This window comes from Pleurodeles waltl, chromosome 2_2 (assembly GCF_031143425.1).
Source record: "Pleurodeles waltl isolate 20211129_DDA chromosome 2_2, aPleWal1.hap1.20221129, whole genome shotgun sequence".
Taxonomy (NCBI): Eukaryota; Metazoa; Chordata; class Amphibia; order Caudata; family Salamandridae; genus Pleurodeles; species Pleurodeles waltl.
The window spans coordinates 58,669,351-58,694,259 of record NC_090439.1 but is presented as its reverse complement, the minus strand read 5'-3'; positions in this window follow the sequence as shown (position 1 = coordinate 58,694,259).

Genomic DNA, 24,909 nt, shown 5'->3' with positions numbered 1-24,909 from the left:
ATGGCTAAAAAGGAAGCAAATTATGTCATGCTTAACATCGAGAAATTAGAAAGATTGCCTTTTACTGTGGCTGAAATACCATCTGCAGAATGGCTAATACATGGGGTCATTAATCTGCCTATTTCAACATTCCAATTCGCCTCCTGTTTAAAACACATTCCGGTAGGCAGATATGAAAAACTAGGAGATAGTTACATCCATGAGGTGTGGGAGCTTCCTTTTGCGTACAAATGTTTCAGTGGCAAGAAAGAAGTCTTAGCGGTAGTGAATGCAAGACTTCAGTCAGCCATTCTATGGTTTGTAAACAGCTGTCCTTGTATGGGGTGTGTAACGCTTATGCAGCGAACTTAGCTTGTTAACTGAAGGGAAGTCCAGTCCCCTTGATTAGACCTACGTTTCAGGTGCTTTCAAACAGCAGCTATGTCCTGCTCAATAGTAAAGACTGTTGTGGCATGTGGACGGAATAGTTTACGCTGTTTCGGTCTCTAAGGTCGTTATATGCTGCGGGAACGTACTTTTTCCCGCCCACTAGAATTAAGGAGGTAGCTGATATTTGGTCTCACATTGCTGCTTGAACGTGAATTTCGACAAGTTGAGCAGACTCAAGACTTTACTGTTTCAAAAGCATGTGGCTCTTACATCTGCACATGAGACCTACGCACTTCAGGTGGCAAGGTCGTCGGCAGAAATACAGTCCCTGTGAAATACAAACTTTCCGAGACACTTAGGTGAGCTCGTGGGACGAATGTGCTGTTGCTGTTGCTGTTTTTTATGCGCAATGGCTGTCCCGCCGCAATGAGGAGAAATGACGGCCCTCCCATCAGTGCAGCTGTGTCTTGAACATATGATGCAGTATTTTGGAGCAACGCTCCTGGAGCAATTGATTGTGGCTGGTCTTTGTCATTCAGACCGGTTTTGATTGTGTGCAGCCTGTGTTTCGGTGCCTCTGGTGCTCTTTCGAACAAGCACTGGAAGTTTGCCTTTCGAAGCAGCGCTTGTCTACATTGGATACTGATCTGTTGATGTTCATGCTGAGGGTTCATTACCGGACATGCGCATTGAGGTTGCGTTTGCTGCGTGAAGCTACTTATGAGTTGCCCTTCCTGGAGGAAGGTGTTCACGACTCATCTTCGGGCACACCAGGGGATGCCACCTTGGTTGAGCCTGGGGCAACGGAACACATCTGCTCCTTGATCCTTCATGGCGAGGACTTTCCGGTTTTAACATCGGCCGAAGTGTAAGATCTCCTATTCTCCACGACTCCGAATTAGATTGGAACTTTTCTAAATTGACCTGCCCTTCGAATTCGTTTTTATGCCACATGCTCATGTTTTAAATTGTCATGTAGGATGCTTATGTGTCCCTTCAACTTGTCCAAATTTACTTTGCTTTTATATATCTTAGGTTGAGCTTTTTTAGCAATAATATTTTAGATTTGGCTTTGAACCACTTTCAACCGACAAGGGGAGGGTGTTGTGTATCCATTTTAGTTATAGCTCCATGCACGTTGTTTTATCACACTAGGCCACTGTGCACTTTAACCTAGATATATTTTATTCAGCTTGCTTTATTATTAATACAATAACCATTTTGCGGTCTTGTTTTATTTTCATTTATCTAACTGTTTTTGTCTAAGCCAGCACTATGTTCTAAAAAAAGACATTCTTGATCACTCTGTGCTTTATTCAAGGCTGCAGTTCGGTACATTGCCAGTGAATGTGGTAGAAGTTTAGTCTCCAACATTCGTAGAAAATACACATCCTTATGTAGGGACATTTTCTCAGAACATCAGCTGTGTTATTATATAAACACTTCCTTGTCCCTTACACGTTAGAGGGAGATTCCAGCCAGGGAACCACTGTTGTATGCTGATTGCTTAGTGCTTCGGAACAGATGCTAACGCAGACCACAGGCCTTTGCTCAGGTATGGGGGTTGATGTCTACCCAGGGGACCTGAAAGGCAGAATTAGAGCTTAACACGCTGTGCTCAAATTACAACCTAGATAGGAAATAGCCCATTGATTATAGTGGCAATATGATAGCATTGTTTTTATGCTTCACTCTTCTCATCACAATTTTGATACTGTCATGTTGCGTCATCCTGGTTACTGCAGCTCATGCTTTGGTATCCAAGATGCAGTTGTTTTATTAAACTCATTATTGAAACACATACTGCTTCTGTTCGTCATTTATATATAAGACTAAATTGTAAATGAGAGAACCGGATGCGACCTGAGTGACCACGACTTCCCTGAGAAGCCTAGTATGTCATGCGCTCGGCTGCCCAATCATCACTATCCTTTGGTAGAGATGAGGCACTGCTAGTTAGCCAGAGCAAAACCCGGATTGGAGCGACAGGTGTCACCCGCAGTGGGTTGGACTCAGTCTCCCACACCGCAGGTGATTCTGCTGCTCAAAATCCAGTAGTCTCATTAGAATAATGAGAGCCTACGGGACACCATGCTGGTGGTTGGTGGCGGGGTGGATGCTGCTCCACCCTCACTGTCACATCAGTCCAGACACTGCCACGCCTATTATGATACAATAAGAGGTCTGGCGGTGTAAGGAGACAAAGTTCTGCCGGCGGAGCAGCATCCAGAGAGCCTGTTCCTTCATGGAGCAACACCATAGAACAGGTAAGTGCTGCCCGAGAGGGAAGGGGGGGAGGGGTGTGTGTGTTGAGTGAGTGTGTGCATGGGGGTTTGCATGTGTGTTTGTGAAGGGGGATGTGTGCCTGAGTATATGAATGTGTGTGTGTATGTCTATATATGCGTGCATGTGTATTTGGGGATGGATGTTGGGGGGCCTAAAAGGAGATGGGGGCTGGTGAGGGGGACTGGGGGGGGCCTACAGGGAGATTGGGGGAGGATGGGTAGTGTGGAGGCTTTCAGTGTTTGGGGGGTGGGGGTGAGGGGGTGACCAGGGACATGGGGGAGGTATTTGGGGGTGTGGCAAGGAGAGGCCTAGCATGTCACATACTGGTGACAGGAATTAGTATTCCTGTCAGCAGTATGCTTTCCGCCAGGGATTACCTGGTGGGGTATCCCGCCAGGAAATCCCTGGTGGAAATGGGATTATAATCCCACCGGTGATCTGGGCTTGACCGCCGGGTCAAAAGTGGCTACCATCAGCCCGGCGGTCGATTCAGGCCTGGCGGTGGGTAGTACAGATCTCTACTGTCATCATTATATGACGGTCTGCAACGCCATGCCGTGGGCGGTAATGACCGCCACCGCTGGCGGTACAGTCATTACTGTCATGTTTAAAACAAGGGCCTATTTCTTCTTGTTTTAGAAAGTCTTGCACAACCAGTTTGATGGAGTGAGCCAAACACAGGACCCTGAAATAGCCACTGTCTACCATGACTGGACTATACTACTGCCATTGTCCATGGCAACTAATCCGATTTGGAGACCTCTGGGTTCCAGTCATTTAGACCTCATGCTGTTAAATTCGTCCAAGATGTTTGCAGCTGTATGTCATTTTTTCATGACAAACATGGCTACTGATGCACAACGCCAAACGTTCTTAAAACTTTCTTCAGGACCAAGACCTGTAGATAGCTTTTGCTTTGCTCCCACAAAAGAGATCCAGTGTGCAGTAATGCACATGTAATCAGTTGCCTGACAACTAGTCTACATGTCCATCATCAGGTGGATAGTGTGGACAACACTTTACTGCATAGCTTGCTCAACCAATTGCAGCCTATTTTTATGCAGTGGTGAAACTCCAGCAAAAAAGGGCCAAATTGGAACCTTTCATTTCAGGCAGATGGTTGCCACAAATTCTAAGAAATCCACTCCTTCCACAAATGAAAAAGGGAGGCGGTCCAGAGCTCCCATTTTTGCCATCTTCCCATTGTACAAATGTGCCACTTGGTGGTTGCAGTTGTAGGACCCCTCCTGTCCGAACATTCTCGTAATAGTAACGTAGAAGTTTTTCTTTTGTGGGATGGTGCTGTTGATGAGGGAATGGTGCTCCCAGGTTGCTTCCTGGATGCTGGTGTGTCAGGCACACATCTCCCGAAAAAGGATGTGGTTGGCACACCACTGGTGGAAAGCTACTTCTTCTCAATGACCACTTTCTTGGGAGTAACTTTCTTTGGGGTTGCCTTAAAGCTCTTAGTTGGCAGTGCACTGAACTGCACAAGTGGAAGAGATTGGAGAATTGAAGTCACATTCTGCTTGGTAGTGCTGCAGGTGATGTCCCTTCTTCTCTTGTGCACCTAAAAGTAACCAAGCAAGAGAAATATGTAGATAGTGAAATGTGGCATTGTTGCAGATTGAAAGAAGACACCTGTGGTGGTCAGAGAGGTTCATGGATAATTGGAATAATTCATAGAAAACCTACGGCAGGCAAGGTGGCGCAGGGGGAAATAAAATATGCATTAAAAGAAATAAGTGATGCAGATCTGTATGCAGTGACAGCAGCTAGGGTGTCCAGGAGGAAATGGAATTAAACCTAAAGGAACTGAGGACCATATTTAGGCCCATGTCACAGGGTGGTGCAAGCAAGTGCCTTGCTGCACCACTCTGAGCCACCTGGAAAGGGCAGAAATGTGCCATACATACAGGATATGGCACATTTTTGTCCTCACCCCGTGCTGCTGCTCAAATTGCTGCAATACGCTAACGCAGGCATCCTTGCACCATGGTGCAAGGGTGCTTGTCTTGTGAGGATGATTGTTTTTGTGCAGGAATGGACCCCTCCAGCACAAAAACAATCAATGGAAGTGATTTTCTCCTATGTGTGCTGCAGAATGCTGCACACATAGAACGAGGAAAAAACGGGGATAAATATTGTTACTATGCCACCACTGGGGAAGCGTAGCGTTTTGATGCATTCCAAGGTTTATGAAACCTTGTAGATCTGGGAATGCATCAAAATCCATGGGTGTTGCATGGGAACACCCATGCAATACCCATGGAAACACCTCACTGGCGCAAGGTAAGGCAATGCGCCACCGGTGCATTGCAAAAAGTGACACACCTGCAGGGCTGGCTGCTTGTAAATATGGCAACAGATCATCTATTTGTGTTGCTAAAGTTGCCCTAAGTATGCCCAGGGTATGCCCAGATGTGGGTCCAGTGCTCACTGTGCTACTGGATTCAAGCTAGTCTGGCTGATGAAGGGTGAAACCCAGAACCGGTCCCAGGATGCTTGTTTCCGAATCAGGGAGGACCTGCCTGGTAGCTCGGGCTGGACTGTTCTCATGGGGAACAGGTTCAAGACTGATTTGCATATGGCTGGGTCCAAACTGGGGTGGCATGGTGACCAAAGGAATGATGGATTAAACTCAGATCTGTGACTGGGGGTGAGTGTTTGAAATGTTTCAGCACTCCATCCATCATCCTTTTGTGGTGCTAAAGTTGCACTAAGTGGGAAGGGTATGCCTAGACGTGGGTCCTGTACTCACTGCACCACTAGATTCAAGCTAGCCTGGTTGATGAATGTTGATACTCTGAAACTGATCCCACGATCCTTGTTTCTGGTCCAGGGAGGACCTGGCCTGGTAGTTTAGGCTGGACTGTTCCCATGGGAAACAGGGTCAAGACTGATTTGCATATGGCTGGGTCCAAACTGGGGTGGCATGGTGAGCAAAAGAACGATGGATTAAACCCAGATCTGTGACTCTTGGTGAGTGTTTAAAAAGTTTCAGCACTCCGTCCATCACCCTTTTGTGTTGCTAAAGTTGCCCTAAGTGGGAAGGCTAAGCCCAGACTGTATTCAAGCTAGCCTGGCTGATGAAGGTTGATACCCTGAAACTGGTCCCAGGATGCGTATTTGCAGTCCAGAGAGGACCTGGCCTGGCAGTTTGGGCTGGACTGTTCCTATGGAGCGCGCAGTCAAGACTGATGTGCATATGTGCATATGGTTGGGTCTAAACTAGGGTGGCATGGTAAGCAAAAGAATTGATGGATTGAGCCTAGATCTGTGACTGGGGTGAGTCTTTTAAAAGTTTGAGCACTCCGTTCATCATCTTTTTGTGTTGCTTGTAAATATGGGCCTCAATTCTCTTGCGCGGTTGTGCACCTATCGTAGATGGATCGATAGATGGATGAGGACAAAATGCAAAAAATAAAATAAAATAAAATAAAATGAAAAAACTAAACATCTGAAAGAAAAATGACATAACATTTTAATTCAAAACAAGAAATTAAAATTTAAAAAACAAAATAAGGAATTTAAATGTAAAAAATTGAAATCAAAATGTAAATAATAAAATACAAAAAAAAAAAAAAAAAATGAAAATATAAAGGTTAAAATAAAAAATTAAATTAAAGAAACAATCAATAATTGCTGATGTTTCTATGGGTGTTATGAGAAGAAAGAAACCTATTGTAATGTAAGGAAGTGCAAAATAAAAGATGCAAAAAAGCATGAAATAATATAAGCCCTGTTCATCAAAATCATATTCTTAATATACATACACTACAGTGATACTCATTCATATTATTAAACTGTTATCACATCCATCCATGCAAGCCCATGGCAAAGGCACACTGGCTGGATGCACAAAATGGCTGCCAACCACAAGGTCAAACAACAACAGAAAGCAAGGAGGCATGGGTAGCAATGAACACATGCACGCCTATGGCAAAAACACACTGGCTGGATGTACAAAATGGCCACCAGCCACATAGTCAAACAACAACAGAGAGCAAGGAGGAATGAGGATCAAAGAACATATATGCAAGCCTATGGCAAACCCACACTGGCTGGCTGCACAAAATGGCCACCAGTCATATGATCAAACAACAATAGCAAGCATAGAGACATGGAGAACAAAGAACAAGTAGAAGTCTATGGCAAAAGCACACTGTCTTGATGCACGAAATGAACGCCAGCCACATGGTCAAACAACAACAGTGAGCAAGGAGGCATGGACAGCAAAGTACACATGGAAGTCTATGGCAAAAACGCAACACTGGCTGGATGCACAAAATGGCCACCAACCACATTGTCAAACAACAACAGAGAGCAAGGAGGCATGACGAACAAAGAACACTCAAAAGACTACAGGAAACACACACTGGCTGGGTGCACAAAATAGCCACCAGCCACATGGTCAAACAACAACAATGAGCAAGGATATACGTAGGACAAAGAACAAATGGAAGCCTGAGGCAAAAACACACTAGCTGGATGCGCAAAGTGATTACCAGCCACATGGTAAAATAACAACAGTGAGAAGGGTGAAATGGAGAAAAAAGAGCAAATGCAAGCCTTTGGCAAAAGCATACTGCCTGGGTAGACAAAATGACTGCCAACCACGTGGTCAAACAACAACAACAGTGAGCAAGGAAGCATGGAGAACAAAGAACGACTGCAAAAAGGCACACTGGTTGGATGCACAAAATGGCTGCCAGCCACATGGTCAAACAGCAACAGCAAGCAAGGAGGCATGGAGAACAAAAAACACATGCAAAAGCACACTGGCTGGATTGCTGCACAAAATGCCCACCAGCCACATGGTCAAGCAATAACAGTGAGCAAGGAACATGGGGAACAAAGAACAGATGCAAGCCTATATCAAAACACACCGGCTTGATGCACGAAATGGCTGCCAGCCACATAGTCAAACAACAACAGCAAACAAGGAGGCATGGATATAAATGAACACATGCAAGCCTATGGCAACAACATACCGTCTGGATGGTTCGACAAAATGGCTATGAGATACATGGTCACACAACAACAGTGAACAAGGAGGAATGGGGAACAAAGAACAGATGCAAGCCTATGGCAAAAGCACACTTTCTGGATGCACAAAATGACTGCCAGTCACATGATCAAACAACAACAGCGAACAAGGAGGAATGGGGAACAAAGAACAAATGCAGGCCTATGGCAAAGACACACTGGCTGGATGCCCAAAATGGCTGCCAAACACATGTTCAAACAAAGAACACATTCAGGCCTACGGACACAGACTACACAAAATGTCCCTTGGCACATGGTATGGAGAACAAAGACACATAGTGGCTGATGACAAACACACACAGACTGGCCAGAAAAAGGAGGCACTAAAAGAAACTAACATTAACTCAGCAATGGAAAACACAAAAATTAACATTTTTACAACAGTTCACATCCTCCTAAGCCATAACATATTACCCAACATATATACTTTTTTCCAAAAATAAAATTAAATGCAAACAATAGACAACATGTTTAATGTAACCCAATGCCACCCCTGTCCTAAATGAAGTGTTAAAAACATAGACCACAGAAACATTTCTTTCATGCACTGATGACTAGTACTGGGTCTACTGACTAGATGGTCTATCAGCAGTCTAGGCCACATACTAAAACTAATGAATATTGCAAATGAAACAAACATGGAGAAAAGGTACTGAGCTGTGCAACAATTTTCTTTTACAAAAGATGAAAAATCAATGAAATGCAAAAAAAAATACTAGGTCCTTGCTTAAACTCCAGGCCACCCACTATAATGAAATTCAAAAATCAAATAAAATTACAAAGAAGTACTTGTGCATGCCCTGTCAAACAAAAACACTCTTATACAATAGTTTTTGAACTTCCTTGTATGATATCACAAAAATGATGTCCTTAAATCTATGGGTATATATCCAGAAGACAAAGAGAGTGATGCTTCCACCTCAAAATTCAAGTGGAAATTGACCAGGAGATGAACAAAGCACTAGAAGGAGTCTGCTGGACAGGAAGAGGAAGTTGGAGCCTCTGGGTCACTTCCTTCCTGTTGGAAAAAAAAGGCTTTTCGCACTAAAAACTAAAAAATCGACTCAAGGTGCATTCACTCTTGGGAGTGGCACTATATTGGTGCCGCTGTGGCCAGAAGCTGCACGAGTGGATGGGAAATCTCTCACTCGTGCTAGCAGCTGGAGAGTATTGCTGCACTCACGAGTGAGTGCTGAAAACAAATCTTATGCACACGAATGGAAAAACAAACTCCAATTTGCGCTGGATGCCCTAATTCTGATTCATCATGTGTCTCAAAAGGGTGGTAAGTTTCTGCTTGTAAGCCAATAAGAATTAAGATTTTCAGAGATGGGTTCCTCCTTGGGATCAGCCCCTGTTCCTACAAGATTTACAGAAAAATTCCCTTGAACACATAGAAAAGGGTGAGTTCAAATTTCTGCCATCTAAAGCATATGCTTATTTTTTTTTTTGCTGGTAAAAGTTTCTGGTCCTTGCTTATGGGAAATATGATTGTTGCTCTCTACTACTCCATTCCTTTGTTTTTTTTTCAGATAAGTTAGTCCCAATTCCTGCTTCATCTTTAGTACTTAAAAGATGTTCTCAGTACGTAGTACTGTCTGTTTTTTCAATTCCCTTTTTCTTTTGCTCAGGAGGCTTCTTTGCAGGCTCTCCATGTACTCAGAGCACTTAGCACTTTGTATACATTTTGATAGAACAGCTCCTTTAGGAACAAGTTGTGGTATGCCTGGTCAGGAAGTTTGTCCTACCACAGCCTCCTTGGGTAGATGGATCAGGTTTGCCTATTTAAACTGGTATCGATCAGTAGGTAAAGAAAGGTCAATCTGACATCTGATATGAGAATGTTGCATTCATGTGCAGCTTTTGGTGAACCTTCCATTAAGGATACATGTAATGTTGCAGCCTCAGCATTTCCACGGACATTTATGGTTCATTTCAGGTTGTAAATTGGAGTGCAGTTATCCATGAGTTTTGGTTCCTTGGGTTTGAAATATAACTAGCCTGAGTAAATGTGTTCTTTTCTTTTGTATAATCAATAAAATTTGCTAAGAAATTGGGTTTTCTCTTCTGGGAAGTGAGAGCCCTACACAAGTAGTAATCACAATCCTTGTCAGGGTGATACACAAAAGTCACTAAACAAACATATGCTTACCCCTCTGCCAGCTTGGAACACAAGCAGTGAGGCTAAACTTAGAGACAATGTGTAAAGTATGAATTCAGCACTCAAACAACAATAAAGTGAAAACACAACTCAAGAAAAATCCCCAAACCTAGTTAGAAAAAAAGAGTATATTCCAATAAACAAAATAACGCCAAAGTGATAAAATCTCAGTTATGAGTTTTAAAGTTTAAGGTGGAAATAGAGCCAACTGCGGGTATCTTGTTGCATCTGACTTCCAATACAAAAACAAAGACGGAGAAGGAGGTTGTGGGGATGGGTCTGTCCTCCTTAAAGCTTATATAACATTACAAAAGCCAGCTAAAAGAACTACAACAGGATGGTTAGGAAAAAGGATTTTCCAGTTAGAAAAACCCTCACCCACCAGGGTCACCCCTTGGTGGCATGCTTCATCACTGGATTTCTTCCCGTTCCGCTGTGGAGCGAGGCATGCTACAATCTAGGGGATAAGTGGGAGCACAGCTCCAGCTCAGGAAGTGGCACAGAGATGGACAGTTGCAGCAGTTCGGATTTTTTTCTGGAGTCAATGTACTTAGAGGCATATTTATACTCCGTTTGCGCCGGAATTGCGTAGTTTTTTTTGACGCAATTTCGACGCAAAACTAACTCCATATTTATACTTTGGCGTTAGACGCGTCTAGCGCCAAAGTCCATGGAGTTAGCGTCATTTTTTAGCGTGGACACCTACTTTGCGTTAATGATATGCAAGGTAGGCGTTCCAGTCTAAAAAATCGACTCCGAGGCATGTGCGTCGGATTTATACTCCCGGGCAAAAATCACGCCCAGGAGTGGGCGGGTCAAAAAAAATGACGTACGGCCGCTTTTGCGCCGTTTTTTAGCACCTGCAAAAGGCAGGCGTTAAGGGACCTGTGGGCTCTGAAGGAGCCCAGAGGTGCCCTCCCATGCCCCCAGGGACACCCCCTGTCACCCTTGCCATCCCCAGGAGGACACCCAAGGCTGGAGGGACCCATCCCAGGGACATTAAGGTAAGTTCAGGTAAGTGTTTTCTTTTTTTTTTTTTGTGGCATAGGGGGGCCTGATTTGTGCCCCCCTACATGCCACTATGCCCAATGACCATGCCCAGGGGACAGAAGTCCCCTGGGCATGGCCATTCGGCAAAGGGGCATGACTCCTGTCTTTGCTAAGACAGGAGTTATTTCTACGGGGGTTGGGAGTCGTAAAAAATGGCGCAAATCGGGTTGAGGCGAAAAAATTGCCTCAACCTGACTTGCCCCATTTCTTGACGCCCAAGCCCCATATCCCCCTACGTCGACGCTGCCTGGTGTACGTCGTTTTTTTTAACGCACACCAGACGGTGCCGGCGGCTAACGCCGGCTAACGTCATTCAATAAATACGGCGCCCGCATGGCGCTTCAGAATGGCGTTAGCCGGCGCAAATTTTTTTGACGCAATACTGCGTTGGCGCTGTATTGCGTCAAAAAGTATAAATATGGGCCTTAGTTTCATCTTGGTTGCACTAGAGTTCAATTCCAAGGGCCTAGGAACTGGATTTGGCATGACTTGGCAAGTCAGATCTCTCAGAAAGAGAGCCCAGGCACTGGCAGGTGAAGTCTTTGATAGTTCTGAGATTTCAGAACAGGAGGCAAGCACAGTTCAAGCCCTTGGAGAACCTTTGGAAGCAGGATGTAGAAAGCCAAGTCCAGACCTTTCACTCCAAGGACAGAAGCAGCAAGCAGCAGGCCAGCACAACAAAGAAACAGGAAGAGAGGTAGTCCCTCCAACAGCATCCAGCTCTTCTTCGTGGCAGAATTTCCTCATTCCAGAAGCAGTCCAACCATGTGGTGTCAGAGGTATAGTACGTTTACCCATTTCTGTCTTTGAAGTAGGCAAACTTCAAAGATAAGTCTTTGTAGTGCACACGACCTAGCCCCAGACACACTCCAAGGGGTTGGAGACTGCTTTGTGTGAGGGCAGGCACAGCCCTATTCCAGGTGCAAGTGTCAGCTCCTCCCACTCCTCTAGCCCAGAAAGACTCATCATCCTGGTGGTGGGCCATCAGGATTTGCAGGGCATACCTCTGCTCCCTTTGTGTGACTGTCTAGAGTGAATGCACAAACATCTCAACTGTCACCCTGACCCAGACATCTATTCAGAAGACAGGCAGAGGCACAGAATGTCTAAACAAGAACATGCCCACTTTCTAAAAGTGTCATTTTCAAACTTACAATTCGAAAATCAACTTCACCAAAAGATGTATTTTTAAATTGTGATTTCAGAGACTCCAAACTCCACATCTCCATCTGCTTCCAATGGGAAATTACACTTAAAAGATATTTCAAGGCAATCGCCATGTTACCCTATGAGAGAAATCGGACTTACAATAGTGGAAACCGAAATTAGTAGTACTTTCAGGAAATGCAAACCACACCATTACATGTCCTGCCTTTTAAACACCCTGCACCCAACCCATGGGGCTACCTTGGGCCTACCTTAGGGGTATCTTACAGGTAATAAAAGGGAAGGTTTGGGCCTGGCAGTTGGGTGCACTTGCCAGGTCGAAATAGCAGTTTACAACCACAAACACAGACACTTCAGTGGCAGCCCTGAGACATATTTACAGGGCTACTCATGCGGGTTGGTACATTTAGTTCTGCAGGCCCACTAGTAGCACTTGATTTACAGGACCTGGGCACACCATGCACTGTGCTGGGGACTTACTAGTAAATCAAGGGGCATATTTATACTCCGTTTGCGCCGAAATTGCGTCGTTTTTTTTGACGCAATTTCGACGCAAAACTAACGCCAACTAACGCCATATTTATACTATGGCGTTAGAGGCGAATAGCGCCAAAGTTCCCGGAATGTGCGTCATTTTTTAGCGTGAACCCCTTCCTTGCGTTAATGATATGCAAGGGAGGCGTTCCCGTCTAAAAAATGACTCCCAGGCCTTTACGTGGTATTTATACTCCCGGGCAAAAGTGACGCCCGGGAGTGGGCGTGGCTAAAAACGGCGCATTTGCGCCGCTTTTTAACGCCTGGGTCAGGCATGGCGTTAAGGGACAAGTGGGCTCAAAATGAGCCCAGAGTGCCCTCCCCTGCCCCCAGGGACCCCCCCTGCCACCCTTGCCCACCCCAGGAGGACACCCAAGGCTGGAGGGACCCACCCCAGGGACATTCAGGTAAGTATTTTTTTTTTTTTTTTAATAATTTTTTTTGGCATAGGGGGGCCTGATTTGTGCCCCCCTACATGCCACTATGCCCAATGACCATGCCCAGGGGACAGAAGTCCCCTGGGCATGGCCATTGGGCAAGGGGGCATGACTCCTATCTTTACAATGATAGGAGTCATGTTGATGGGGGATGGGCGTCGAAAATAAATGGCGCAAGTCGGGTTACGACGATTTTTTCGACGTAACCTGACTTGCCCCATTTTAAGACGCCCATGCGCCATTTTCCCCCTACGCCGGCGCTGCCTGGTGTACGTGGTTTTTCTCGCGCACACCAGGCAGCGCCGGTCTGCTTGCGCCGGCTAACGCCATTCAATAAATACGGCGCCCGCATGGCGCTGCAGAATGGCGTTAGCCGGCGCAAAACTTTTTGACGCTAAACTGCGTTAGCGCAGTTTAGCGTCAAAAAGTATAAATATGGGCCCAAATATGCCAATCATGGAGAAACCCATCACCAATACATTTTAGACCGAGAGCATATGCCCTTTAGCACTGGTTAGCAATGGTAAAGTGCCCAGAGTCCTCAAGCCAACAAACACAGGTCAGACAAAAAGGAAGAAGGCAAAAGGTTTGGGATAACCTTGCAAAAAGGGCCATTCCCAGCAGGGAGGCTTGCCTTGCCACAGTGGAAAATTACTTTGGAGTTTTTTCACTGCCAGGACAAGTAAAACTTAAGTACATATGTACCACTTTGTAAATACCATGCACCATACCATGTGAGTCTTTACACCCTAAGTTAGGGTGACTTATAAGAATTATATAGGAGGGCTTAGACCTGGCAAAAATATTTTTTGCCAGGTTGAAATGGTGGTTTAAAGCTGCATACATAAGCTGGAACAGCAGGCCTAAGGCATGTTTCACAGTGCAACTTTAGGAGGTGGCACAATGAGGGCTGCATCCCACTTGTAGCATTTAGGTTACAGGTGCTGTGTACATGTAGTACCATCTACTAAGGACTTATAAGTAAATCAAATGTATGACTCAGGTGTAACCCAATTTTACTATGCTTGGAAAATAGAGCACAAATACTTTAACCCTGGTTAGCAAGAGCAAAGTGTACAGAGTCTAAAAGGAAACAAAAACAAGCTTAGCAAAAAATAGTTTAGTGAATGCAAAAATCTGTGGGCATGCATTGCAAAAGAATGTCATTTCAAATGAATTATGTCTAATGTATTTTAGTCTTGCATGTTATCTTTGCAATACAATCTATAATTATTGTCACATTTCTTGGCTTTTTGGCCTGGACATACACTCAAGTAGTTAGGGTTAAGACAAGAGAAGTTAATGGCCCAATAACTTACTGTTAATCTTCAATACTCTTAGCCCCTTTCTTGTCACAGTCCATAGTTTGTCTACCACCCTTTTCATTTTTTAGCAATCACAGTATGGCACAAACACCTTGTAATTACAGGAAGTGAGGAGGGCAGATTATTCCTTTCTAGGAACAAGGAAGGGGCATGGCCTGACCAGAATGGAAAATGTGTATGGTGGGAGGTTTATTTTTATATATTATTCATTTAGCTCTGATAGGCAAATCATATGTGGTTGGAGAGGCTAATCTCTAATACTAAGGACTGTTACAAGGAAGAGTTGGGCTCTGAGTAATGCGGATTACTGGTAAGTAACATTCTGCATATTCCAGCAGTGCAATAAATTGGCTCCTGTCAAAAAAAGAGTGTGTAACAAAACACACCAATAAGAAAATATGTAAATAAATACATGCCTAAATAAATACTGTAGCCCTCATTACAACCCTGGCAGTCGCTGTTAAAGTGGCGGTAATACCGTCAACAGGCCGGCGGAAAACAAAATGGAATCACGACCATGGCGGAAACCGCCAACACAGATAGCCACTTTAACACTCAAATCGCCACGGCGGTAGAAACAAATACCGCGGCGGTAACTGCCAACAGGCGGGCGGAAGGCAATGTACTGCCCACTGTATTACAACAAGCCTATCTGCCACCTTTTACGGGGCGGTACCAACGGCATCAAAAGCACAGTGGAAACAGTCTTTGGAACGGAAACCACTCACCTCTCGACACCCAATGAGGAATCAGGACGCCATGGAGCCTGAGTTACAGGTGCTACCAATGTTGGTTTACCTCTTCTTCTACGAGGAGCAGGAAAGACGGCGGGGATGACCACAGTGAGTACTGCACCTAGCACACAGGGGGGGAGAAAAAAGAGAGTGACACACACACGCAACACACATCACCCCCACCCTCACCCACAACAACATACACACAAATACATGCATCAACATTACATTTACACCCTGTCACCCCCTGGAAGAATGCAAGGACAAAAGGAAATGATTATAACAAGTGTAATGATCGAAAATTCTGATAGGCCAAGATAACTTAAAATCATCAGCATATACAAATATGTACAGCAACTACACAAGTCCTGATGGTGTCCAATCATTGTTCGTGGACCAGTGGTCCCAAAATGCATGGGCAAAGCCCACACATGATACCTGACTCGAAACGGAGAGAACACCACTGGGGCATCAGCTTGAAAATAAACAGGCACCTCAGGGGAAGGGGAGGAGGGCACCTCATCCGGATGAAGGGACAACGCCACTGCTCCACGAAGGGGCTCCATGCCCACTGATTGGTCCTGGGGAGTGCAAAGCCACAGTCTCTCAAGTCTCTCAAGTGGGTGGGTTGCCCACTGCTTTATCCTGGGGAGTGCAAAGCCACAGTCTCTCAAGTCTCTTGATTGGGTGGGTTGCCCACTGCTTTATCTTGGGGGGTGCAAAGCCACAGTTACTCAAGTCTCTCAAGTAGGTGGGTTGCCCACTGCTTTATCCTGGGGAGTGCAAAGCCACAGTCTCTCAAGTCTCTCAAGTGGGTGGTTTGCCCACTGATTGGTCCTGGGAAGTGCAAAGCCACAGTCTCTCAAGTCTCTCAAGTGGGTGGGTTGCCCACTGCTTTATCCTGGGGAGTGCAAAGCCACAGTCACTCAAGTCTCGCAAGTGGGTGGGTTGCCCACTGATTGGCCCTGGGGAGTGCAAAGCTACAGTCTCTCAAGTCTCTCAAGTGGGTGGTTTGCCCACTGCTTTATCCTAGGAAGTATAAAGCCACAGTCTCTCAAGTCTCTCAAGTGGGATGTTTGCCCACTGATTGGTCCTGGGGAGTGCAAAGCCACAGTTTCTATAGTGGGTGCCGGATTTCCACTGGTTCTGGAAGGGGCTTTGTGCCCAGAGTTATTCATCCTGCCAAGGACTGGGGTAGTGGATGCCTTTCTCCACTGGTTCTGGAGGGGCTTTGTGCCCAGAGTGCTTCATCCTGCCACGGACTGGGGTAGTGGATGCTTTTCTCCACTCGTTCTGGAGGGGGCTTTGTACCCAGAGTGCTTCATCCTGCCAAGGACTGGGGTAGTGGACGCCTTTCTCCACTGGTTCTGGAGGGGGCTTTGTGCCCAGAGTGCTTCATCCTGCTAAGGACTGGGTAGTGGATGCTTTTCTCCACTGGTTCTGGAGGGGGGTTAGTGCCCAGAGTGCTGCACATGCAGTGTGGCAGGTCCCATTCCCTCACCTGGGTGTGTGTGCCACGAGATTGCCTGGGAACAGGTAGCATGATATTCCATGGAGTCAGAGACATACTCCACCCTGCTGCGACTTTGCCTGCCACCTGCTGGAACTAACAGTGCTGGGTGTGGTGCCTCATGTACGCTATGCAGGGTCCAGGACATCTCCTGTAGCCTCAGGGAATGTTTGCCATGTTGGCTGAGGTGGCACTGTCTGTGCACGTCTCGGGGCTGGTGGCGGTAGTTGCGGCGGTTTCTGTGGCAGAGATGCTGCTGGTGGTGCATGTGTCAGCACCTGTGGAGGGAGACAGCAGGACGTCTCCTGTAGCCTCGGACGGCTGCCCACTGGGGATGATGCTGGGGACTGTTGCTGAGAAAGCAGATGTGCAGGTGGCAGTGCAGGTGGGGGTGCAGGTAGCGGTGCAGGTGGCGGTGTATACCGCAGTACAGGTTGCAGTTCTGTTTGCCAGAAAGGGTGACACTAGTCCCTCAGCCAGAGGCTCCGTGCTCTCTGACTACCCCTTAGCCTTGTGTTCCTTCCCCACCTTGGATGTCGCTGCTGGGCCCTTGGCACTGTCCCCTTTTGGCTTGGAGGAGGCCTTGCTGGGTGGTTGGTGCGGCTTTTCCCTTCGGCATGTTAGCCCCTTCTTCACCTTGCTAGGTGGCGGAATGGGCTGATCCTTGGCCTTTATAGGTGGCACACTGGCAGCCCTGATGGGTGCCGCCCGCGATGTTACAGGACTTGCTGAGACCACAGTGCTGGAGGATTTGATGGCTGAGGTAATGGGCTGGGACCTGGACATCCTGGCCCTAGGGGAAGGACGGGGGGAGGTATAGGGAAGAGGTCAATGTTAGCCAGGAAACGTTCTTTAGACACACTGGGATGGGAAGATGGAGGGGGTTTGGGAGTGGAGGAAGAGGTAGTGGTTGAAGCAGGTGTATGTCTGCTGAGTTTGGGTGAATGTGCAAGGGCCGGAGGCTGTTGTGAGGTGGATGGCTGTTGGGTGGGTGTGTGCCTGCGTTTGTGTAGTTTAGGAGGAGGGCTCACAGACACACTGGGAGAGGACACAGGGGATGTGTGCATGGTAGTCGGGGTGGTGAGTGCACGTGAGCGGTGTGTGGTGATGGGCGTGCTGGTGATGGATGTAGTGGCTGAGGATGGAGTGCATGTAGGTGTGAGTGGAGATAAGACATGGAGGGAGGAGGAGGACGTGGAGGAGGGGGACACAGTGGAGGCAGTGGATGTTGGTGTTTCTGCATGGGTCTGGTGCTTGTGTGAGTGCCTGTGGGATGTGTGGTACTTATGTTTGCAATGTCCACTCTTGTGTGTTGATGAGTGTGCATGCTGGTCAAATGGTGTACTTGGGATAGGCTGAGGTACAGGGGATTGGGTCTCGGTAGTGGAAGTTGGAGGGGGTAGGCTGGACACAGGGACAATGGCTGCCATCAGTGCTGAGGCCAGAGCCTGAAATGCTCTCTCTTGGGCTGCCATGCCAGAATGAATGCCCTCCAGGTGTGCATTCAAAATGGTTGATTGCCCAACAGTGAGGGATCTCAGGAGGTCAATAGCCTCCTCACTGAGGGCAGCAGGACTGACTTAGGCAGGGCCTGAGGTGCCTGGGGCAAAGGAGATGCCCACCCTCCTGGGTGAGCAGGCACAGGAAACTCAATGAGGGGGTGCTGGGAGGGCAGTGCTGGTGGGGGGGTGGCAGCTGTGCCTGTTGTGGTGGGCACAGAGGTGCCCGCCACTGCAAGGGAGCTCCCATCAGAGGAGGAGTCGCTGTCGCTGATGTCTGCTCCTGTCCCCGTCATGGAGCTCCCCTCGCCCTGCATCCCACTGGTGCCTTCAGACTCCGTAAATTCACCCTCCTGGGCCATGTGGGTTGCAGCTCCCTCCGTCTCCGGTGCCAATGCTCCTCTGCCAGATGATGCTAATGCACACCGTTGGCGGACACAACACACAGGAAGCAGCCCTATGCACTAGGCCATGCACTAACAGTGCAGGGGAAAAAAACATGCCCATGGGGGACTCTGCCTAGACCCATTTGATGCACACATGGAACCCACATGAGCCGGACTAGGTATAGAGGGCCACTACCACCTTTGGGGTTGGAGTGACATTGAGCCTGCAAAACAATGGATCTACCTTGGTACGTCTGCCCTGGCCTAGGGGAACCCACAGCCCACTTCCCCCAGCCAGACACCTCATAAAGCACACAGAGTCAGCTGAATGAGACTGCACTCACCCCCTTGTGCTGCTGTGATACCCTCTAGCGCCTATCCAACTCAGGATATGCCACCGCCAGGATCCGGTACATCAGGGGGGTCATGGTGCGACAGGCACCCCTTCCACGTTGGGAGGCCATCCCCAGCTGGGCCTCCACAATCTTCTTGGTCCAGCGGTGCAGGTCCTCCCATCTTTTGCAGCAGAGGGTGCTCTGTCTAGGGTAGACCCCCAGGGTCTGCACTTCCTTGGCGATGGCATGCCAAATATCCTTCTTCTGGTGGGCACTCACCTAGAGGAAAAGTGAAGTAAGAATAAATGTTACTCCCCCATCTGGTTCTTCTTACTCATTGGCCACCAACCTCCCACCCTGGCCCAGAAAAACATACACTCACCATCCTCACATGCTGGCCTGTGCCCCCCTGTCTCTTCCATCCACGACCCTCCATACATTCATGTGCCATCCACCATGCACACAGTTTACTCACCTGTTTGTCTGGAGGACTGTAGAGTAGCGTGTACTGGGGAGGACCCCACCCACCAGTTTCTCCAACACCTCCGCAGTGAAGGCAGGAGCCCTTTCCCCAGACACTGTAGCCATTGTCGCTTACAGACTTAGGTCAGAGCAGTACTTGCAGTGTAGGCCCTCTCCTGTTGCAGGTCAAGTATCAAGTGAGTGAACAGATAGAAAATGGCAGTCATGTCCGCAGCGGTGCATACCGTCACCGCTGGCATGCACCGTCATTGGCTCCTGGAACCCATAGGGCCCAATGATAACCAATGCTGAATTGCAGAGCGGTCTTCGACCGCCTACCGTGACGCTGCAAAACGTCATCACATTTACCTAATTTCCCCTTGTTCCTCCTTACAGGTCAGACAGCTGCCATTCCAGGGGGCCACATGGCAGGCCAACTAACTGTGTCACCGCACTTTTGGCCAGGACTACGGACAGACAAAGGCACACACCAATTATATCACGATTGTGCTAAGCAGCCTTGTGAAACCAATGTGTGTATGACCCTCTGCTCACCCTTCTCCTCCATAGGGCACATCCGCTGGGAGAGGTGATGAGATGGCGGCATCCTCTGGTATACAGATCCCTGGTGGACCTGTCGACAATGGAAGACAGACACATCATTATCACCTACAGACTTGATCGTGCCACAATCCATGAACTGTGTGCCCAGTTGGAGCCAGACCTGATGTCAGCTATCCGCCATCCCACAGGAATCCCCTCTCTAGTGCAGGAACTGTCAGATCTCCATTTCCTGGCCAGTGGGTCCTTTCAACCAACAGTGGCCATGGCATCAGGGATGTCACAGCCAATGTTCTTTAACGTTTTGTCCAGAGTGTTATCTGCCCTGCTGAAACACATGCGCAGCTACATCGTGTTCCCTCAGGTGGAGGATTTTCCCACAGTGAAAGGTGACTTCTATGCCCTGGGACATATCCCCAACATCATTGGTGCCATTGATGGTACACATGTGGCATTTGTCTCCCTGCAGGAATGAACAGGTGTACAGAAACCACAAAAGCTGCCATTCAATGAATGTGCAGATGGTGTGTTTGGCAGACCAGTACATCTCCCATGTTAATGCCAAGTATCCTGACTCTGTGCATGCCGCTTACATTTTGAGGAATAGCAGCATCCCAATGTGATGGGGCAACTCCAGAGGCACCGTGTGTGGCTAATAGGTGAGCCCAAGGTCCCAATACAGTTGACATAGGTGTCTGGGTATGGGAGAGTCCCTAAGGGTTGGAGGATGCCTAACAGTTGTCCCTCGATATTTGCAGGTGACTCTGGTTCCCCCAACCTGTCATGGCTACTGACCCTAGTGCGGAATCCCAGGACAAGGGCAGAGGAACACTACACTGAGGCACATGGGCGAACTAGGAGGATAATAGAGTTCTCCTTCAGCTTCCTGAAGACCAGATTCCGGTGCCTCCATCTGACAGGTGGCTCCCTGTACTACTCACCGAAGAAGGTGTGCCAGATAATCGTGGCATGCTATATGTTACACAACCTGGCTTTACGACACCAGGTGCCTTTGCTGCAGGAGGATGGGCCTGATGTTGGACTTGTGCAGCTGTGGAGCCTGTGGACAGTGAAGAAGAGAAGGCAGAAGAAGAAAATATACACAACCGAAACAACATCATCATGCAATACTTCCAGTGAGACACATATCATACTACTATAGGACATTGCATAAATCTGCCTTTTTACCTCTGTGTATGGACCCTGGCATACCACTTTGCCTTTCCATTTCACAGATCTGGGTCCCACTTTGAGCCCTCTGCTATGTTTACTGCTGCCCAACAACTGTGTAACATTAGTATGTGAACATGAACATTGACATTGCTATATTTCTGAGAGGTTGCAATTACACATTTGTGAAAAACTGACTCCAGATTGATTTGTGATTCAAAGGTGTTTATTTCTGTGCTAATCAGTGGAGGGGGGTGAGCAATGGGCTGGGGTAATGGTGATAGGAATGTCCATGGTTGAGTTCAGTCTCTTGGTCTCATAGGTGCATTGTCTAAGGGGGCATAGGAAGTGGAGTAATGGCAGTTCAAAGTTGTCAGGGTGACAAAGTGGGACAAAAGGGTGAAAATCAGGAGAGTCTTATTTCCTGGCAGGGGTCTTGGCAATGTTCTCTGTCTTGTGCCTGGATCACAGGGACCATTTGCGGGCCGGTTCTCCTTCTGCAGGGAGTGGGGTGCTGGTGGCCTGTTGTTCCTGTGGCCGGGACCTCCTGTCCACTAGCGCTGGCAGAGGTGGAGGGCTGTTCATCATTCAGGCCAGCGTCAGGAGCCCGTTTGTGTGCCACTATGTCCCTCATGGTGTTGGCCAGGTCTGCCAGCACCCCTGCAAAGGTGACAAGGGTGGTGTTGAGGAACTTCTAGTCCTCCCTGATCCCCAGGTAGTGTTCCTCCTGCAGCCGCTGGGTCTCCTGAAACTTGGCCAGTACTGTGCCCATGGTCTCCTGGGAATGATGGTATGTTCCCATGATGTTGGAGAGTGTCTTGTGGAGAGTGGGTTCCCTGGGCCTGTCCTCCCCCAGTTGCACAGCAGTCCTCCTAGCTTCCCTTTTGTCCTGTGCCTCTGTCCCCTGAACCGTGTGCCCACTGCCACTGACCCCAGGTCCCTGATTGTCTTGGGTTTGTGGGTTTGCCTGGGGTCCCTGTAGTGGTGGACATACTGCTGATTGATGTGTCCTGGGGACAGAGGGAGGGGCCCGCTGGGTGGGTGCTGTGCTGGTGTTTCCTGAGGGGGGAGGATCAATGGTGGTTTGTGACAGTGGCAGGGGAACCGACTTTTCAGAGGTCCCTGATGGGCCGGGCTGGTCATCTTGATCCAGACGTGCAGAGCTGCTGTCATCACTGTGGGCCTCTTCTGTGGGTGGGTTGTGATAGTGGGGCATATGTGAGGTGTTGGAGTGATGGGGGTGAGGGTGCGGGTATGTGATGGCATGCAGGTGGGGTGGGGGGATATGGTAGTTAAGATATGACTTACCAGAGTCCAGTCCTCCTGCTACTCCTGTGAGACCCTCAGGATGCAGTATTGCCAAGACTTGCTCCTCCCATATAGTTAGTTGTGGGGGAGGAGATGGGGGTCCACCGCCAGTCCTCTGTACTGCTACCTGGTGTCTGGATACCACAGAACGCACCTTCCCCCGTAGGTCGGTCAACCTCTTCCTGATGTCATCCCGTGTTCTTGAGTGCTGTCCCACTGTGCTGACCCTCTCGACGATTCTCCACCATAGCTCCATCCTCGTAGCAATGGAGGTGTGCTGCACCTGTGCTCCGAATAGCTGTGGCTCTACCCGGATGATTTCCTCCACCATGACCCTGAGCTCCTCCTCAGAAAACCTGGGGTTGTGTTGGGGTGTGTTGTTTGAGGTGCGTGGATGTTGTATGAGTGATGGTGATGTGCGCTTGTGGATGCTGCTGTAGTGTTTGCTATTCTCTCTGCTGCTTCACAAAAATGTTGTTGTAAGGGGTTGTGGGTAATGTGGGTGTGTGTTTTATAGTGTTGTGAGTATGTGGGTGTGGTGTGTGTATGTGTATCAGGTGTGTGTATTTCGAATTGTCCAATGTGGTTGTGTTTTGTAAGTGTGTGTGTATTTTGAGCACGGCGTTGTGTACCGCCAATGGATTCCCGTGGTTGAAAGACCGCTGTGTTGATTCGTGGGTTATGATAGTGTGGGCGTATTCCTGTTGGCATGACGGTGTGGGTTTTAGTATTACCAGTTTATCACTGACCTTTGGTGTGGCGGACTTGTGTGGGTGTCTGTATTGTGGCAGATTACGAGATGTGGGTTGTAATACCTGTAGCTGATTTCCGCTGCGGCCGCGGTAGGTTGGCGTCCTTCAGCACGGTGGTAAGCGGGATTTACCACCAGGGTTGTAATGAGGGCCTGCGTCTTTTGTATCGCTCCTTATTGTGTCTAATTCACAAAAATGAAAAAAATTCTATGGTACACCTTTTAATTATGTGATGAGAATATTGTCCATATCTAAGACTCCATTCCAATGTGAACACAAAGGTATGGTCAACATTTAGGGGTCATTCCAACCCTGGCAGGCGGTGATAAAGCGGCGGCCAACCCGCAAACAGGCCGGCGGTCCAAAAAATTGAATTCTAACCCTGGCGGGTCCACCAACACAGGCCACCACTTTAACACTCCGACCGCCACGGCGGAACCGACAAACAGCGCGGCAGTCAACACCAACAGGTAGGCTGCAGACAATGTACCGCCCACCCTATCACAACTCACCAATCCGCCACCTTTTCCGGGGCGGGAGCCCCGCCGATAAAAACACAGCGGAAACAGACTACGAACGGGAAAACGCTCACCTATACACACTCCACGAGGAAGGAGGACAGCATGGAGCCGGAATTACACATCCTACCGGCTATTGCCTACCTGCTCATCTACCAGGAGTACGAACGCCGGCGCAGACGACAACGGTGAGTACTGCACCTACGACACAGGCGAGGGGGGAGGAGGAAAGCTTACGGGCACACACGCGCCATACACCCACCCCCCCACCACAAATACCTACACCCCAATGCCGAGCAACAAGTCAGAGTGACACCACACAAACCCCCCGGAATAATGCAAAGACACAATTTAAATGATCTAAAAAATATATGTATAAATAGCTCCATTGAAGGAATGGCAAATATGCCATATAAAAGATACAAAAATAAGGAATGAACATAGGCACCAATATATCCATAGGCAAAAAGTCCGGCACATTCCGTGAAAGTTCCATAGTCCGTGGGCCAATGTGCACAAACACAAGGGCAAAGCCCACACAAGAGACCAGATACCATTGGAGAGAACACTGCAGGGGCATCAGACGATAAAACTACAGGCCCCTCAGGGGGAAGGGAAGGAGGGGCACCTCAGCCACATGAGTCTACGACGCCAGATCCACGAGGGGCCTCCATGCCCACTGTCCCATCCTGGGGAGTGCAAAGCCACAGTCTCACAAGTCCCTACAGTGGGAGGCTCGCCCACTGGACCATCCTGGGGAGTGCAAAGCCACAGTCCATCTGATGGATTACCGACTCCACAGTTATTGGAGGAGGCATGGTGCCCAGAGTGCTTCCTGAAGCCCTGCTCGACACAGAACCGGCACTGTCAATGGGCCAGAGGTGCTTGAGATGAAGGGCCCAGTGGAGCGGTGCTTGAGATGAAGGGCCCAGCGGAGCGGTGCTTGAGATGAAGGGCCCAGCGGAGCGGTGCTTGAGATGAAGGGCCCAGCGGAGCGGTGCTTGACAGGAAGGGCCCAGCGGAGCGGTGCTTGAGATGAAGGGCCCAGCGGAGCGATGCTTGAGACTGCGGGGCCCAGCGGAGCGGTGCTTGAGATGAAGGGCCCAGCGGAGCGGTGCTTGAGATGAAGGGCCCAGCGGAGCGGTTCTTGACAGGAAGGGCCCAGCGGATCGGTGCTTGAGATGAAGGGCCCAGCGGAGCGGTGCTTGAGATGAAGGGCCCAGCGGAGCGGTGCTTGAGATGAAGGGCCCAGCGGAGCGGTGCTTGACAGGAAGGGCCCAGCGGAGCGGTGCTTGA